The sequence below is a fragment of the Lissotriton helveticus genome, chromosome 5_1, assembly GCF_964261635.1.
Source record: "Lissotriton helveticus chromosome 5_1, aLisHel1.1, whole genome shotgun sequence".
Classification (NCBI taxonomy): domain Eukaryota; kingdom Metazoa; phylum Chordata; class Amphibia; order Caudata; family Salamandridae; genus Lissotriton; species Lissotriton helveticus.
The window spans coordinates 292,374,054-292,391,538 of NC_136065.1; the positions used below are offsets into that span (position 1 = coordinate 292,374,054).

At 45.3% G+C, this 17,485-nt stretch overlaps 1 protein-coding gene across 2 annotated transcripts in view; it reads left to right on the forward strand.

Annotated features, from left to right (window-relative positions):
* Positions 1-16,881, forward strand: part of LOC144753122 (uncharacterized) — a 390,145-nt gene extending 373,264 nt beyond the window's left edge. For both annotated transcript variants that reach the window (XR_013594206.1, XR_013594207.1), the window contains one exon: positions 16,662-16,881. The gene's annotated coding sequence lies outside the window, so the exon portion shown is untranslated. The remainder of the gene's footprint in view (positions 1-16,661) is intronic.
* Positions 16,882-17,485: the final 604 nt, after the last annotated feature.

Genomic DNA, 17,485 nt, shown 5'->3' on the forward strand with positions numbered 1-17,485 from the left:
TGCAGGGGTATTAAAAACAACCACCCATTTTAAACCAACCTCTAGAAATTGCCTGCTGAGGTATGACAGCTTTCACCCTCGACATCTACGGGAAAATCTGCCATATGGACAGTTCTTACGCCTAAACCGTAACTGCACAGATGTGTCCCAATTCAAGAAGCAGGCGAACGACCTAAAAGAAAAACTCAAACAACGAGAGTATCCCAACAGAATTATCAACAAAGCAATGAAGAGGGAAAAAAATAATAACAGAGAGGCATTGCTGGAGGAACGAATAAAAGAACCCACAGAAAACAAGAGACCAATCTGTGTAACAACATTTAACACAATATCAAATGAAGTGTCCAAAATTGTGAATAAACATTGGAGAATACTAACAAGTGGCGAGTTGGATCTGGACAAACCAATGTTTGCACATCGCAGGGGACGTAACCTCAGAGACATATTGGTACACACTAGACCAAAACCAACCACTGTGTCCTTACAACCATCTATAGGCATTCAGGGTCATTTCCCATGCGGAAACTGCAGCAGTTGCCACCTGACAGAAAAAAGCACAAGACTCATCTTTCGCAATGGCTCCACATGGGAGCAAAGGAGATTTACGAACTGCAATTCCAAAAACGTAATCTACCTAATAAAGTGCCCATGTAACCTTGAGTATGTGGGAATGACAACACGAGCCATCAAAACACGAATGAATGAACATAAAAGCAATGTGCGATGTAAGAAAAGCACAACGAAAATGGCCACGCATTTTCTTACTACCCAACACTGCGTCAACGACTTAAAATGGACAATCATTGAACAATTACCCTCGGATGTGGGCCTTTTCCAAAAGGAACAAAGGTGGGTGTTCCGTTTGGGTACCCATCTAAATGGGCTTAACGATGATGTGCCCTGGAGCCAACTGTCAGCATAACATACACAGCAATATGCAAGCGGAGGACCCTTGCTGCGCAATTACCTAGACAGTTATACTAGCCAATGCCCCCTTTTTTTCCTAAATGGATTCTCTTTAAGATGGCTTTGATCATGTCATAGATCTAACCAAATGTAGACATCACTTGTGTAAAGCGGATATTTATTAGTATACATACGACTCCTATCTCCCGCTGAAATAGCCCATGGTTATATATACACCTTATTCTATCCATCGCGCAATAGTACTTGGGCACAAGGCTAACACTCGCGCTCCTAAGACATTCATCGATATGCGCGTGTGCATACTGCGCATGCGCAGGGAATGGACAAATCAATTCCTAACACGCATGCGCATGGGAACAGTGGCAATCCGGTGCGCAAGCTCAGAGACGATCTCCTGAACATGCAGACGCTGATCCTATGCTAACGCGTCTATTACATACGAATGCCCTGTATGGTTGTAAAGCGGAATACCCATACATGGGGACACACTCGTTTCCGTCCAATTAGTGAAACGGGGTATAAATAACCATGTCCATTGCATGACTCCACACCAGCGGAGCAGCGTGAGGGGTAAGGCGGCGATCAGAGTGCCCTGACCTTGTGAGTATAATACCTTTGAACAAGTATCCTACGACCATCTGCACTCTTCTACATAAGTAAGTGTGATTGAATTGAATTTTAAAAGCTGCACCATTCTCCACTACAGATAGCCATTGGAGCAGCACCCCGACGTTTCCATTTTTGCTCATGAAGCCTACAAACCAAGCTTCACAAGTATGAATACAACTTACAGTAAAACCTAGGTTATATGTGTTTTATGTTGTATGTGTTGTGAGTCCCCCTTTTTTCAACGGGCTTATTAATAAGCAAATGGTGAGGTTCCAGGTGACTGTGCCTGCACGAACTACCCGCTACATGGGTAACCATTAGGTGTTATTTTTGTCTTTCTACAGGTCATTGAGCTTGTAGCAGACCGCTGTAGGCACACTTAGCCTATTTCCTACAAAAATTTTCACTTTTTTGTAAAAATACACATTTTTTTGTAGAAGAAGACGTGAGTAGGGAAGGGAGTTTGTGCCCCTGTCCTGAAGAAGGAGCTTGCCTCCGAAACATGTCGACAACAAAGCACACCAGAGGTCCTGTTCATTAACACAACAGACTTGACCTCGCCCTGCACTTCTTTTAACAGTACCAGCCAGAGTTCAGAATAAAATTGCTTTTCTTTTACACTCTAGTGCCAGGTACTTTTTAACTATTTTTTTCACCACACTCCCTACTCACCTAAAAACATACCCCACACACTGTACACCACACATAGCCAACTCTATAGTGCTCCCGTGTAGCCGTAGGTCGCAGCACGCCGCATCCCGATAGAGGAGTGCGAAGACCCCGATGATGAAGCATGACACCAAGGGGCCTTTTGGTGTGTGAGGGGTATTTTATCAAACACTGAGTGCTTCAATACCTATTGACCACTCTTTCCTTTTGATAGACTGGTCAGGGGAATTTGTGTACGCCTTTTCACCCCTTCCGCTGATCCCGAAGGTGGTGAGCAAGCTGACACACTCGTGCACAACGATGATCCTCATTGCCCCCGACTGGTCGAGGCAATGGTGGCGGACCTGCTTCACCTGTCAGTGACTCCTCACTTGAGGCTAACATGCAGGCCAGACCTGTTATCCAAGATGAACGGGAGGATTCATCATCCCAACCTTCCGTCACTGAGCTTGGCAGCATGGCTCCTGAGTTCATACAATACGGCCATCTAGGACTGCCGCAGGACTGCATGTCCATCCTAAAAGAGGCGAGACGTCCTTCCACAAGACATTCTTATGCATGCAAATGGAAGCGCTTCTATGTGTGGTGTATGCAAAATGGTCATAATCCTATTAAGAGTCAGGAAGAAGCAGTTCTTCCCTATTTATTGTATCTGGCTAAGGCAGGTTTAAACTTTAATTCTATTAAGGTGCATTTAGCTGCTATAACAGCTTATAGGCGGTCACCTTCTCAACCTTCTTTTTTCCAGTTGCCAGCTGTAAAGGATGTTCTGCAAGGGTTGAAAAAAGTGTACCCTCCAGTGCGTCCTCCTTCTCCTCCCTGGGAGCTGAACCTGGTGCTATCAAAGCTAATGGGTCCTCCTTTTGAACCCATTCATAAAGCTACTTTGCAGCACCTTTCCTGGAAAGCTGCTTTTTTGGTGGCAATCACGTCAGCTCGTAGGGTGAGCAAGATCCAAGCTCTCTGTTCCAAGGAACCCTATACTGTGTTTCATTTGAATAGAGTGGTACTAAGGACACATTCGTCTTTTCTTCCTAAAGTGGTGTCAGATTTCCATGTCAATCAGACCATTTCTCTGCCCACTTTCTTTCCCAATCCCTCTACTCCAGCTGAGAGGGCTTTGCATTCTTTGAAAAGGGTTTTAAAATTCTATCTGGATAGGTCCAAGTCTATACGTCAGTCTGATCAACTATTTGTTAACTATGGATCGATCAGAACAGGTCACGCAGCCTCGAAACTTTCTATTTTGAGACGGATCGTTTCGTGTATCAAGCTTGCTTACCAATTGGTGCAGAAGACTCTCGGGTTTTCTCCCAAGGCGCATTCCACCAGGGGTAGATCTGCGACTGCGGCTTTTCTCCATAATGTGCCTATGTCTAAGATCTGTAAGGCGGCAACCCGGAGGTCCGTCCATACATTTACCAGACATTACTGTCTTGATTCTGACACTAGAACAGATGCCCAGGTAGGCCAGGCCTCCTTGCGAAATCTGTTTAACAGCTGAATTCTTGACGGTTATGATTGGTTTTTGGTTGGGTCATGTACTTCTCATTTACCTGCAGGTGATTGATGGGCTTTCTATTCTATTCAGTGCTTATGACTATTGATGAGGATCCCCTGGAAGAGAGGATAAGTTACTTACCTGTAATCCTAGTTCTCTTCCAGGGGTATCCTCATCAAAGTCATAAGCAACCCACCCGCCTCCCCACGTAAATGAGATTTGTACGTCTCCGACTTATGGTTGAGCCCTGACTTCAGGGTTATGCAAAGAACAACTGACCTAACTGTCACCCCTGAGGCATGATGGAAAGCCTGGGGTCATGGCTGCCTTAAAGGCACGGTGCCAGTTTTTGTTGAAAATGCTTTCATTTTCTATGTTATTGCTTTTCAATGCAGCCTGTGGCTAGCAATGTCTATTTATTAGCAATTCTTAGGATTTATGAGTGTTTTTACTCATTAAAACACAATGTTCAAGGGCTATTGGACCTAATATGTTTTTTATTTCCTTGCTAATTTCAGTACATGTATGAGTGATTACATTGTTTAGCCTCAGTTTTGGGGCTGCATTGTTATGAGAAAAAATAATATATGTACATACATATATGTGGAGCGAGATATATATGTTTTTCTATATATATTTTTATATTGTTTCCGGGGTCCCGCACATGGGAAGGAATATTCAGTGCTTATGACTTTGATGAGGATACCCCTGGAAGAGAACTAGGATTACAGGTAAGTAACTTATCCTTATTCTGAATTTGCGATTCGCAATTTGAGAATCGCAAATTGAGAATAATTTCAAGGGTGCAGGGGTGTCCAAAGAATACCCTGTTGCACCCCTGAAATTAGCATGGATGCACATGTGGCGCACAAACATGCCTTAAAGGGCATGTATGTGCTTCACATTGCACTTTGAAAAATGAAAAAAAGTGCATTTTTCAAGGAATTCGCAAATTGGTAATTTGCGATTCCTTAAGGCCAATTTGCATTTTTTTTAATGCTTCTTACATTGCATTTAAGGAATCGCAAAATTTGCGATTCCTTAAATGCAATAGCAAAATAAGGAATCGCAAATTTTGCGATTCTTTATTTTGCACGCAGATTTCTTTCATACATACCATTTTGCACTAATGCGTTCGCAAACGACAGCTGATAGCTGGAAAACCGCTAACAAAGTTACCGCGTGCTATATCCGTGTTTCCATCAAGCCTTAATATAAACTGAGTGCAATCAGTATAGCAAATGAAGGACATCTTGAAAGATATTAACAACATTTCTAAAGAAACCACATATAGATTAAACAATGCACAAACATGCCACTAGAACACCTTCACCAGAAATGGGAGGAAGACATTGTAGAGCCGACCCCTCTATCAGTCTGGTCCAAGATTCTAACTAACATATATACGGTCTCTCGCATTGCCAGATTTAAACTAATTAATTATTACTTCTTGCACTGGGTATATCTTACACCGGGGAAAATAATGCGACAATTCGGGACATCAGACGGGAGATGCCCTAGATGTGGAGAGCAAAGAGTTGAGATGCTCCATATGATCTGGTCATGCCCAGAACTGCGGGAATTCTGGAAGGGAGTAGTAACATGCACCAATGATATCACAGATAGGACAGTCCCATGCACCCCCTTGTTCTGCCTGTTGGGCGGATTCCCCCACCAGGCTAAACACAAAACCACTACCAGAATACTGGCGTTATCAAAACGCGCAACTACTATGAAATGGAAGGCCGCTATTGGCCCCCAGGGATCCCAATGGAAAGAGGCCCTACTGAGGTGGGCAGGCTGTGAAGGCGTAGTACTATTCCGAGAGATAAGGAAGGGTCGTTGCACGATAGATGAGGCTAAAGCCTGGGACGTGCTTGTGAAATGCTTGAAATACTCTGAAGCCCTGAATCACACATTCAGGATGACTGAGCTTGAACGGGTGGGACACACAGATGGGAACTTTGATTGGGATAATGGGAGACATGGACACACTACGAGAGGACGGGCCCGAGGGGAGCACGAAGCCCCCATGCAAATCTAGCCTGTGAGGGAGGGGGGGGTGAGTGAATAGGTATAAGGTAGCCAAATTGATTAAGTGAACTGCTTTGCCATGTTTCTAGGAAATAATGCCAAGAGACATAACCACAATACAATATGTAACTATATGTGCTACTGTAATTAATCATAAAAAGGCTTACATAAATCCTGTACCGTTTGCAACCTAGTACAAAATACCAATAAAATATGTTTTAAAAATATATATTTATATATATAGATTAAACAGTGTGTGTTGGGAGGAAATGTTCCCTACATGGTAATGGCAGTGCATCCCTGCCCTGGGTGCCTCAGCTACAGTGATATCAGGATCCTTGGTGCTGAACCTTTGTCATGGGCGAACACAGATCATGCCTGAGCACCATGACTTAGGCCTCTGTCACAGTTGCAGCCTTGTTGGACCAAGAGGGGGGCCAAAAGCACTACCCTCATAAGTGGTAGAGAACTACTGCCCATACTGGAGAGTTCATAGCACAAGCGCAGTGGTGGCAGCATACTGTGTTTTTGTGCTAGTGATCAATAGAGTGATCAGGACTTTAAAGGTCGAAGCCTACCAGACAGGGCAGCGTTCTGATTGCTAAAGACGTCTTGAGAGTATTCTTAAAGCTGATGTAAGAATGCATTCCGCCCACTGCTTACCATTGGATTTGTGGTTTGTAGCTAACATTTGCTTGCTTTCTATTTGCTGGCTTTATCTGTTTTAGGTTGTGCAGCATAACGTTGTCCCTCCTATGGAGTATACCCCATTTATTTTATACTTCCACGAGTGCTCGCTTTTTGTAAACAGGCCTTTACATTTTGTTCTTATCTTGTCACATTTGCTGTGCCTTCAAAGACAGAGGTCAAATGTCAGGTCCTATCTTCCAGGGAGCTTGGTGTTTACATTTATTTCTCTAACTTCAAAGTGAGGATGTATCTGACAGTCTGGGGGTGTCAAAGAAAAGGCTTTTTTTCTAGCTTACAACAAAAATTAAATGTCTGTAAATTAACTGTTCAAATACTTCAGAATATATCCGAATTAGGAAAGCACACATGAAGCTAATTTCTTTAGTAATTCAGAAGTTTGCTGGAAATACATGTTTTAATTATGAGCAAAACAAACCAATGCACTAGGTGATGGCATTTCCACACATTATTGTTTATGTGCTGTATAGTTTTATTGTACAACTGTGTGTCTGTGCAAATGTAATGGTCATTTCAGTTGAAAATGTGTTTTGTGTAATGCCAATACACTACCACACCATGAATACTCCACTCTACTCTGTACTACTCCACTCTACTTCACTTTCCCCACTTTACTCTACCCTACTTTTCTCTGTCACTCTACTCCACACCACTCTATGCCACCCCACTCTATTACACTCTATACCACCCTACAAAACTCTGTGCCACTTCACTTTAGGTCACTGTACTCCTCACTATACTGCTCAACTTCTGCTTCACTCTACACCATGACATTCTACGACATCTTGCTTCATGACACTTTACTCTGCTCTATGCCCCTCTGCTCTATGCCATTCAATGCCCCTCCACTCTATGGCCCTCCACTCTGCGACACTCTATGTCCCTCCACTTTACAACACTCTACACCACTACACTATACTCCGCTCTATCCCCCTCCACTCTACGGCACTCCTCTCTGCTCCACTCTGACACTCCACTGTGCAACATTCCACTCTACTGTACTCCACTCTACTGTTCTTCAATTCTCAACACTCTACGCCACTGTACTCCCCGCCACTCTATTCCATGTCACTCTACTGTACTCCACTCTGTGACACTTCACTCTATGACACTTTACTCCACTTCACAACACTTTACTCCACTCTGTGCTACTCTACTCTGTGCCACTGTGCTCTACGCCACTCCACTCTGACATTCCATGACACTCCACTCCACTCTACGCCACCCTGCTCTGCTCCATGCCACTGTACTCCACTCTATGCTACTTCACTCCACTCCATGACTCTCTGACACTCCACTCAGCGAGCCTCCACTCTACAACACTCTGCTCTATGCCATTTGACTGTTCAACACTACTCTGCTCTACGCCCCTTGACTCTACGACACACTACTCTGCTCTATGCCACTCTACAACACTACTCCACTCTACACAATCCCTCTACTGTACTCCACACCACTCCACTCTATGCCACTCCACTCTGCGAACCTCTGTACCTATTTCATTCTATGCCCCTCCACTCTATGGCACTCTGCAGCACTCCAATCTACACCATCCCAATCCATTTTACACCACTCTACACCACTATACTCCACTATACAGCATGGCAATCTAGGACCCTCCACTGTACGACACTACAGTTGATGATACTCCTGTCCACACCACTCCACAAGCCTCCACTTTGCCACTCCACGACATTCTATGACACTCCAGTCTACAACACTCTGGTCTGCACCATTCTATGCCACTCCACTCTATGAAACTAAATGTCCCCCTATTACACTATATTCCACTTCACTCTACACCACAACACTACTGTATGACACTAGGCAACTCCACTACACTCCATGCCACTTTAGTGCACTCTATGACACTCCAAAATGCGCCACTCAACATTGACACTTAACTCCACTATACACTACAAAACTCCTCTCCACTCTGACATTCTGGTCCACTCCAATCTGACACTCCACTGTACACAGCTCTACTCCACTCTACACTATTTGCTGGTTTATTTATTTATTTGCTGGTTTGTATAGCGCTTGAATCGACTCCAAGTGGAGTATCTCTGCGCTTTTGGAGCCGGTCGGACAGAGGGTGTGGATAGAATGAGAGCTAGATCTCATTTCTGAACAGTACTGTTTTCAGTTGCCTCCTGAATTTGAGATGTTCTGTACACTGTCTCAGAGACAGAGTAAGTCTGTTCCATAATGTGGGTCCTGTTATTGATAATGCTTTGCTCCCATGCCTCGCTTCCACTATCTACTCCACTCTGCACCACTCCACTATATGACACTCCAGTCTACCACACTCATCTCCACTCTACGTCACAAGACTATTGTATGACATTGTAGGCCAGTCCACTCCACCCCAGTGCACTCTATGACCTTCCACACCGTGCCGCTCCACTCTGACACTTAATTCCACTCTACACTATGACGCTCTACTCCACTCTGACATTCTGGTCCACTCTATGCCTCTCCACTCTACGCCACTCAATGCTCCTTCACTCTAGGCCCCTCTATTCCAGTCTAAGCCACTCCAGTCTATGACACTCCACTCTACGACACTCTACACCACTCACTCCATACCACTCACGCCACTTTACTGTACTTCACGCCACAACACTCTATGCGACTCCATTCTGCTCTAGAACACTTCACTCCGCTCTATGTCATTCTATGCCCCTCCACTCTGCGACACTTCACTCTATGCCCCTCCACTTTACAACACTGTACGACCATCCATGCTGCATCACTTCTCTCTACCCTACGACTATACTCCACTCTACTCTGACATTCCACTCTACAACACTCCACTCTGCGACGCTCCACTCTGACACTCTATGCCACTCTACACAACTTCATGTCACTCTACACCGCTCCGCTCCATGCCACTCTATGCCCCTCCAATTTACGCCCCATTCTACGACACTTTTTTCCACCCACTCTACGACACTACTCCCCTCCACTCTACAACACTCCATGACACTCCATGCCACTCTACGCCACTGCACGATTCTCAACTCTATTAAACTTCTCTCCACTCTGCTACACTACACTCTACTCAACCCCACTCCGACACTCCTCTCTACCCCACTCAGACACTCCACTCGACTGTACTTCAGTCGACAACACTCCACTCTACAACACTCTCCTTCACACCACACCACTCTACAACACTTTACTCCACTCCATTACCCTTTACTATAATCTACGCCACTCAATTCCACACCACTCCACTCTATGCCACTCCACTCTGCGAACCTCTGTACCTATTTCATTCTATGCCCCTCCACTCTATGGCACTCTGCAGCACTCCAATCTACACCATCCCAATCCATTTTACACCACTCTACACCACTATACTCCACTCTACAGCATGGCAATCTAGGACCCTCCACTGTACGGCACTACAGTTGCTGATACTCATGTCCACACCACTCCACAAGCCTCCACTTTGCCACTCCACGACATTCTATGACACTCCAGTCTACAACACTCTGGTCTGCACCATTCTACGCCACTCCACTCTATGAAACTAAATGTCCCCCTATTACACTATATTCCACTTCACTCTACACCACAACACTACTGTATGACACTAGGCAACTCCACTACACTCCATGCCACTTTAGTGCACTCTATGACACTCCAAAATGCGCCACTCAACATTGACACTTAACTCCACTATACACTACAAAACTCCTCTCCACTCTGACATTCTGGTCCACTCCAATCTGACACTCCACTGTACACAGCTCTACTCCACTCTACACTATTTGCTGGTTTATTTATTTATTTGCTGGTTTGTATAGCGCTTGAATCGACTCCAAGTGGAGTATCTCTGCGCTTTTGGAGCCGGTCGGACAGAGGGTGTGGATAGAATGAGAGCTAGATCTCATTGCTGAACAGTACTGTTTTCAGTTGCCTCCTGAATTTGAGATGTTCTGTACACTGTCTCAGAGACAGAGGAAGTCTGTTCCATAATGTGGGTCCTGTTATTGATAATGCTTTGCTCCCATGCCTCGCTTCCACTATCTACTCCACTCTGCACCACTCCACTATATGACACTCCAGTCTACCACACTCATCTCCACTCTACTTCACAATACTATTGTCTGATATTGTAGGCCAGTCCACTCCACCCCAGTGCGCTCTATGACCTTCCACACCGTGCCGCTCCACTCTGACACTTAATTCCACTCTACACTATGACACTCTACTCCACTCTGACATTCTGGTCCACTCTATGCCTCTCCACTCTACGCCAATCAATGCTCCTTCACTCTAGGCCCCTCTATTCCAGTCTAAGCCACTCCAGTCTATGACACTCCACTCTACGACACTCTACACCACTCACTCCATACCACTCACGCCACTTTACTGTACTCCACGCCACAACACTCAATGCGACTCCATTCTGCTCTAGAACACTTCACTCCGCTCTATGTCATTCTATGCCCCTCCACTCTGCGACACTTCACTCTATGCCCCTCCACTTTACAACACTGTACAACCATCCATGCTGCATCACTTCTCTCTACCCTACGACTATACTCCACTCTACTCTGACATTCCACTCTACAACACTCCACTCTGCGATGCTCCACTCTGACACTCTATGCCACTCTACACAACTTCATGTCACTCTACACCGCTCCGCTCCATGCCACTCTATGCCCCTCCAATTTACGCCCCATTCTACGACACTTTTTTCCACCCACTCTACGACACTACTCCCCTCCACTCTACAACACTCCATGACACTCCATGCCACTCTACGCCACTGCACGATTCTCAACTCTATTAAACTTTACTCCACTCTGCGACACTACACTCTACTCAACCCCACTCCGACACTCCTCTCTACCCCACTCAGACACTCCACTCGACTGTACTTCAGTCGACAACACTCCACTCTACAACACTCTCCTTCACACCACACCACTCTACAACACTTTACTCCACTCCATTACCCTTTACTATAATCTACGCCACTCAATTCCACACCACTGCACTCTATGCCACTCCACTACGACTTTCCATTCTACGACACTTCACTCTATCCACGCAACTCCTCTCTACTCCTCTCTACACCACCCTGCTCTTCTACACGTCACTGTACTCCACTCTGTGGCACTTTTCTGTATTCCACTGTACTTCCCTCCACTCTACGACCCTTCACTCCACTCTACAACACTCTACTCTACAATAATCTTGTCTACAACACTAAATGATACTCCACTCTACGACACTTCACTTAACTCTGCACCACTCTGCTTCACTCTATGCAACTCCACTCTACAATGCTCTACTCCACTCTATGCCACTTGACTATACAACACTCTGCTCCATGCCCCTTCACTCTATGACACTCTATTTTATGCCACTTCACTCTACGGCACTACTCCACACTACGCAACTCCCTGTACACCACTCCACTCCACTCTATGCCATCTCACTCTACGATACTCTGTACCACACCACTCTATGCCCCTCCCAACTCTACCCCAGCACACTCTACCCCACCCCACTCCACTCCACTCATCATCACATATCTTTATTCGACATTACAAAACACCATAAAGGTACAGTTTAAAATAACATTAATATATACATATACACTATATCAATTACTGTTCATTGAGCCCCAGTCCCACCCCCGATTTTTGCTTTTTGTTTTCGGGGGCCCTCCTTTCAGCAGATCCCTCTTGTCTCTCTTAGTTTGACTGCTAATCTTAAAAAACTCGTAATGGAGAGTAGGGTCAAGGGGTCTTGTGCCATTTGTGTAATATAGAAGAGCCACCTTGGCATGTTTAATTATTTTTTTCTTCAATAGGCTAACTAAAAGACGATGCCTGGGCAATGAATATAAGGGGCATAATAGTACAAAATGAAGGGTATCCTGCGGAGATCGTTGATCGCAGCCGCAGGGACCCTTTGGCTCAGCTGCAGTAGCAAAACCTGCCGGATCGGCTAATAAATAATGTCAAAGATTGAGCCTAAAACGTGTAATTAAAAACCTGTCCTGGGCGTTGTGTATGAGGGCGAGGTACGGTTCCATTCCATCACTGGACCTCACTAAACTATAATCTTTGATCGACTGTTTGCCCCATTCCCTCTCTTCTCTTGTGTGGACTTTGTGCATAAAAAACTTCCTCTTCACACTGCCCTTATCCCGACCTGTAATTCCGGTTGGGTTTGCGAAGAGATCTTTACAGCCAATCTTTTCGAAAGCCACCTTTAAATACTTCAGCCATGGGATATTTATTCCCTTGTCCCTCGCAAGACAATCCATGATTATTAGTCTAGTGAGTGTTGCCTCTGGATTGTCCCAGATCTTTAACCTTGCTATCAGGGGTCTGACCTGGACCCTGTCCTCTATAAACAAAACCTCACCCAGTTCTTCATGAGCAATATGAGAGGGGACGCACTGTGGAACTTTGAGGAGCCTTCTCATAAACTTATTCTCCTCTACTTGCAGATTGTTAGAGTCAGCAAACCCCCAGAGTTCCGCCCCATATGCCGCTTTAGAATAACAGATTGAGTTATATAATTTCATCATTTCAGCCAGAGACCAACGTCCGAGTCTGCGCCCAAAACTCATGATTGCCCCTGTGCTGGACACTAACTTGTTACAACGCTCCTCCGTTAATAATTTAAAATGTAAATGCCCATCAAATAAAATGCCCAGGTAAGAGAAGGACTGCACCTTCTCAAGTTCATGGTCACCTATTCTATAGTTGAAACTTTTCCTTGACTTAGTCCCTGTTTCCATTACATATGACTTGGTCAGGTTGGCAGACAGCTCTAGATTATTCATAAAATCCATGAAACCATCAATCAATCTCTGTAGTCCCAGTGGAGTGCGTGCCAACAGTACCTCGTCATCTGCATAAGGCAGAATAGGGATTACTCTTCTGCCTACTGTAGGTTAATCCATATTTAGACTTACTAGGGCTTGTTCTAGACTGTTTATATATAGGGAAAACAGAAACTGGGCCAAGATACATCCCTGTCGCACGCCACTAGTACAAGTAAAGGACTCAGTGCATCCGCCCTCTAAGTTGTATCTGACTTTGGCCGAGGTATTCCAGTGTAGGGCTTTCATAATCTTAATCAGTTCTTGATCTGCCCCAAGAGTGATCAGTACATCCCACAACTTCTCCCTGTTGACATAGTCGAACGCTGCGGTAATGTCCATAAAGGCTAAATAGACCGCTTCATTACAGGCGATAGTGTATTTTGTCACCAATAAATGTAAATTTAAACATTGGTCTGTTGTAGATCTTTTAGCCCTGAATCCGTACTGGACATCAGAAATAATATGGTGATCCTCAGCCCAATTCATAAGGCGATCTAAAACAACTCGTCCCAAAACTTTAGCAGTAACATCTATAAGGGAAATTGGGCGATAGCACTGGGAGTTGTCTCTATTCCCCTTTTTGAAGATAGGCTCAATTATATCTGATGACCACGAACGAGGGAGGCCCGTGGCTATAGCAGCATTTATTATTCTTGTTAAAATTGGCGCCCATAGGTCCACCTGACTTAGGAAGAGGTCCGGGGGGATCCCGTTCAGTCCCGGTGCTTTATTTCTAGTAAGACCCAGGATGCCAGCGGTAATCTCTCCCAGGGTAAATTCAAGTGGTACATTCCCCACCCCCTTCCCCTCCCCGTTTTACGATGGCTCACTATTCCCCCGATTGTATAGCCCTCTAAAATGATCCACCCACTGTTCCGGAAGAACATTAGATCCTGTCTGCGGGCTGTTCCCATCTTGGAAGCAAGGATTATTAATTAGACGGCCCATTTCCTCAAATGACTCCACTAAATGCGGCCTTTCCACTGATAAGTCTAGGCATTCCTCTAAGAGTTGTTTCCCTTCTGTTACTAGCGACCTATAACATTTTTCGCCATTAATACGTGACCATTTTTTTTGCATGATTATAGATTTGTGGCATAATCCATAATTTGCAGCACAATCTGCAGATTTTAACAAAACATTTTTTTTTTCTAGTTCAAACAGTTCAAAAGTTACTGAAAACGCAGTGACACATGTTGCTGCACAGTGAAAGGCCCTTTGCAAAGCCAGGCTGGTCACTTTCTGTTTCTTATTGCTATATTTGGGTGTTAAACAGGTACTAATGAAAGACGAAAGAGGCTGTATTCGCATTGCTATATTATTGTATTGATTGTCTGAAAATTCAATAACATTTGTTTACCCCAAAAAAATGTAAACAGGTACTAATGAAGTGCAACCAATGCCCAGACCCTGTAAACAAGTGTGAAAATGACAAAATAATTAAGTTATACTATCATAAAATGTGCTGCATTACGGCACACCATTTGACTTTTCTTGCTGCATAATTTACTCAACCCAATGTTTAATTTGGCCCTCCCTTGCCGCATAATTCTAGTGGCCCTTGCTAAAGAACATTGGCAAAGCCAATAGCTCCTGCAAAGGCAAGACTTATTGGCCTTGCAATACTTGTTTACCCTAGTCACAGGAGTGAGGCCTATTGGTCGATTCATGTGAAGTTCAATGCTGTGTACCTAACTCGCCCTTGGCCTACATCATGTTAATATGTAGGTTGTGCGGCACGCATGCGATTGTGTGTACTCTGATGCCCTGAGTATGTGACAGTACATCGCGACCTGTGGGTTCCATATTAGAAGCCCAGGGTCTCATGGAGACACGGATGAGGAGGAGCCATCTCAGACAGATTTATGGTTTACATGCATGTCTGAGAACTTGGTGGGACACACACACACTGTAGGAAGGAAGAGCCTGAACCAGGGTCTCTTGTGCACTGGAAGTTTCTTTGATTCTATGAAGGTCAAAGGTCAGTGGGCCATGGAAACATCTCGGAAAGAAGATTGAACTGATAAAGGAATCATAAAGAATAAGGCTTGAGGACCTAGGTGAATATTTAATATGCACATATCAGTGAGACTGATACCCAGGTATGATCCTCTAGTTACTACAATGCCCTTTGTGAGGGTCTATCAAGTCTGGAGGCGCTCCTGTTGTGACAGCCTGCTTTCTGGACAAAGAACAGAACAGAGAAGTGGACAGGAGATCACGACATCACAAACTCAGACACTAAGGGCCATATGTAGGTAATCGTGAAATACCGATTCCTTAATACCGAATTTTACCGATTCGGTATTAAGAAATCGGTATATCCGATGTACGTAAAAATCGGTAAAATCTACCGATTCAGTAAAAATCAGTAGGAAATACCGAATTCGGAAGCAATCGGTAAAAAATAAATACCGAAACACCAATACCGAATCGGTATTACCGAATCGGTAATTCAAAAATTCGGTTTTTGATGAATCAGCCAATCCTGTGCCTCCCAATTACCTCCCAAACAGGAAGTGGCCGCACCCAGGCAGCTTCACTGAACCTGGAGCTGACTGTGAGGCAAGCAGGTGAGCTGAGGATCCAGGAGCAACAGAGCCACACATCCACAAATCCCCCCCAAAAAACCTTGATAATGGCAAGCCAGGAGAGAGAGAAGGAGGGATCAGAAAGCAAAAGGAAGCTGAAGTTCAGCGAGAAGGAGCAGGAGGTACTTATACAAGATGTGAGCAAGGACCATGACAAGCTTTTTGGAAAACAGTCCCTCCATGTGGCTGAGTCTCAGAAGAGGCAGATCTGGACTGGGATCCAGAGTAAAATTAATGCAATTGGGGTCACCCAGCGTTCCATAGAGGACATAAAAAAAAGGTGGTACTACCTCAGGAAGACGGCGAAGGCAAGTATGGCTGAGAGGCAGAGGCAGGCCGGCAAAACTGGTGGAGGGAAGAACACAGCACCTGCACCAACATCACTGGAACTGATGGTAGAGTCCACCCTCCAGCCGGAGAGTGTGAGTGGCGTGGGAGACGCAGACAGCTCTGCCAGAGCTGCCAGGAAACAAGATAAGATGCATGCCCAGCATGCTGTGCTACCCCCTCCCCAACCCCAATCCCCATAAAGGCATAGGGGCTCCCACTCCACTACATGTCTTACTCGTTACCTGCTATGCATTGTGGGAGATGTAGTCCTAGGGAACAGATGTATAGGACAGTCAGCCTAGCAAACCCAATAGCATGTGAAAAAAATTTGCAAACTGAGGACAGTCAGTGTGATCTGTAGGCATGATGTTTAATGCAATGCAAATGCAGCCAGAGAAGTGAGTATATGTACATTCTGTCATTACAGGCGAGTCATCTCGCAGTGCTGCAGAGGGGAGCGGACCAAAGGCAGCCAGGCCAGAGGGGAGGCAACAGGAGGAAGTGAGTTTGCCTGCAGGGCACACAACCTCCGCACCACCACCACCAACAACAACTTCTCCTTCCCCAACATCACCACAGCACCAGAGAACGCCGCCATCTCCTCAAACTCAATCCCCAGTGCCACAATCACCACCACCACCACCACAATCAGGCAGGAGGCATGCCATGGCCACCCTCCAGCAGATGGAGGAGTCGGAGGAGGAGGGTACAGGCGGCCAACAGTCTCCAGTCCATGAGGAGGGCAACATGGTGAGGGCAGGGACTCCATCTGAGCGCGCCCACACATCATCAAGATGCCGCAGGCAAAGGCCAGCCAGTCCTCAAGGCTCAGAACATGATGAAAGTGTTTTTGCTGGACTGGAAGGCAACATGCTCAAGGTCCAGCGCCTGCAATGGAGAGAGATGCGATCATTGCATAGGGAGGTGGCTCACATCAACAAACACATGTACAAATTGAGAAGGGCATCACTGCAATGGAAGGCAACGGAATCTGCTTTTAAACAGTCCAAAGGTGCGCTCCACCACGTTGCGTGTGCTCTTATGTGCCACATTGTATCTCCTCTCCCTTGGTGTGGATGGGTTGAGATACGGTGTGAGTAGGTAAGACCGGAGGGCATATGCGCTGTCACCTAAATGCAAAAGAAAGTGCCATTTATTTATGTCACAATAGGTTGATCCAAGGTATACATCAGGGTGTGTCACATTGATTTACCTAGTAGGTTTCCTTCTCCAAATTCACCAGCAGCCAGA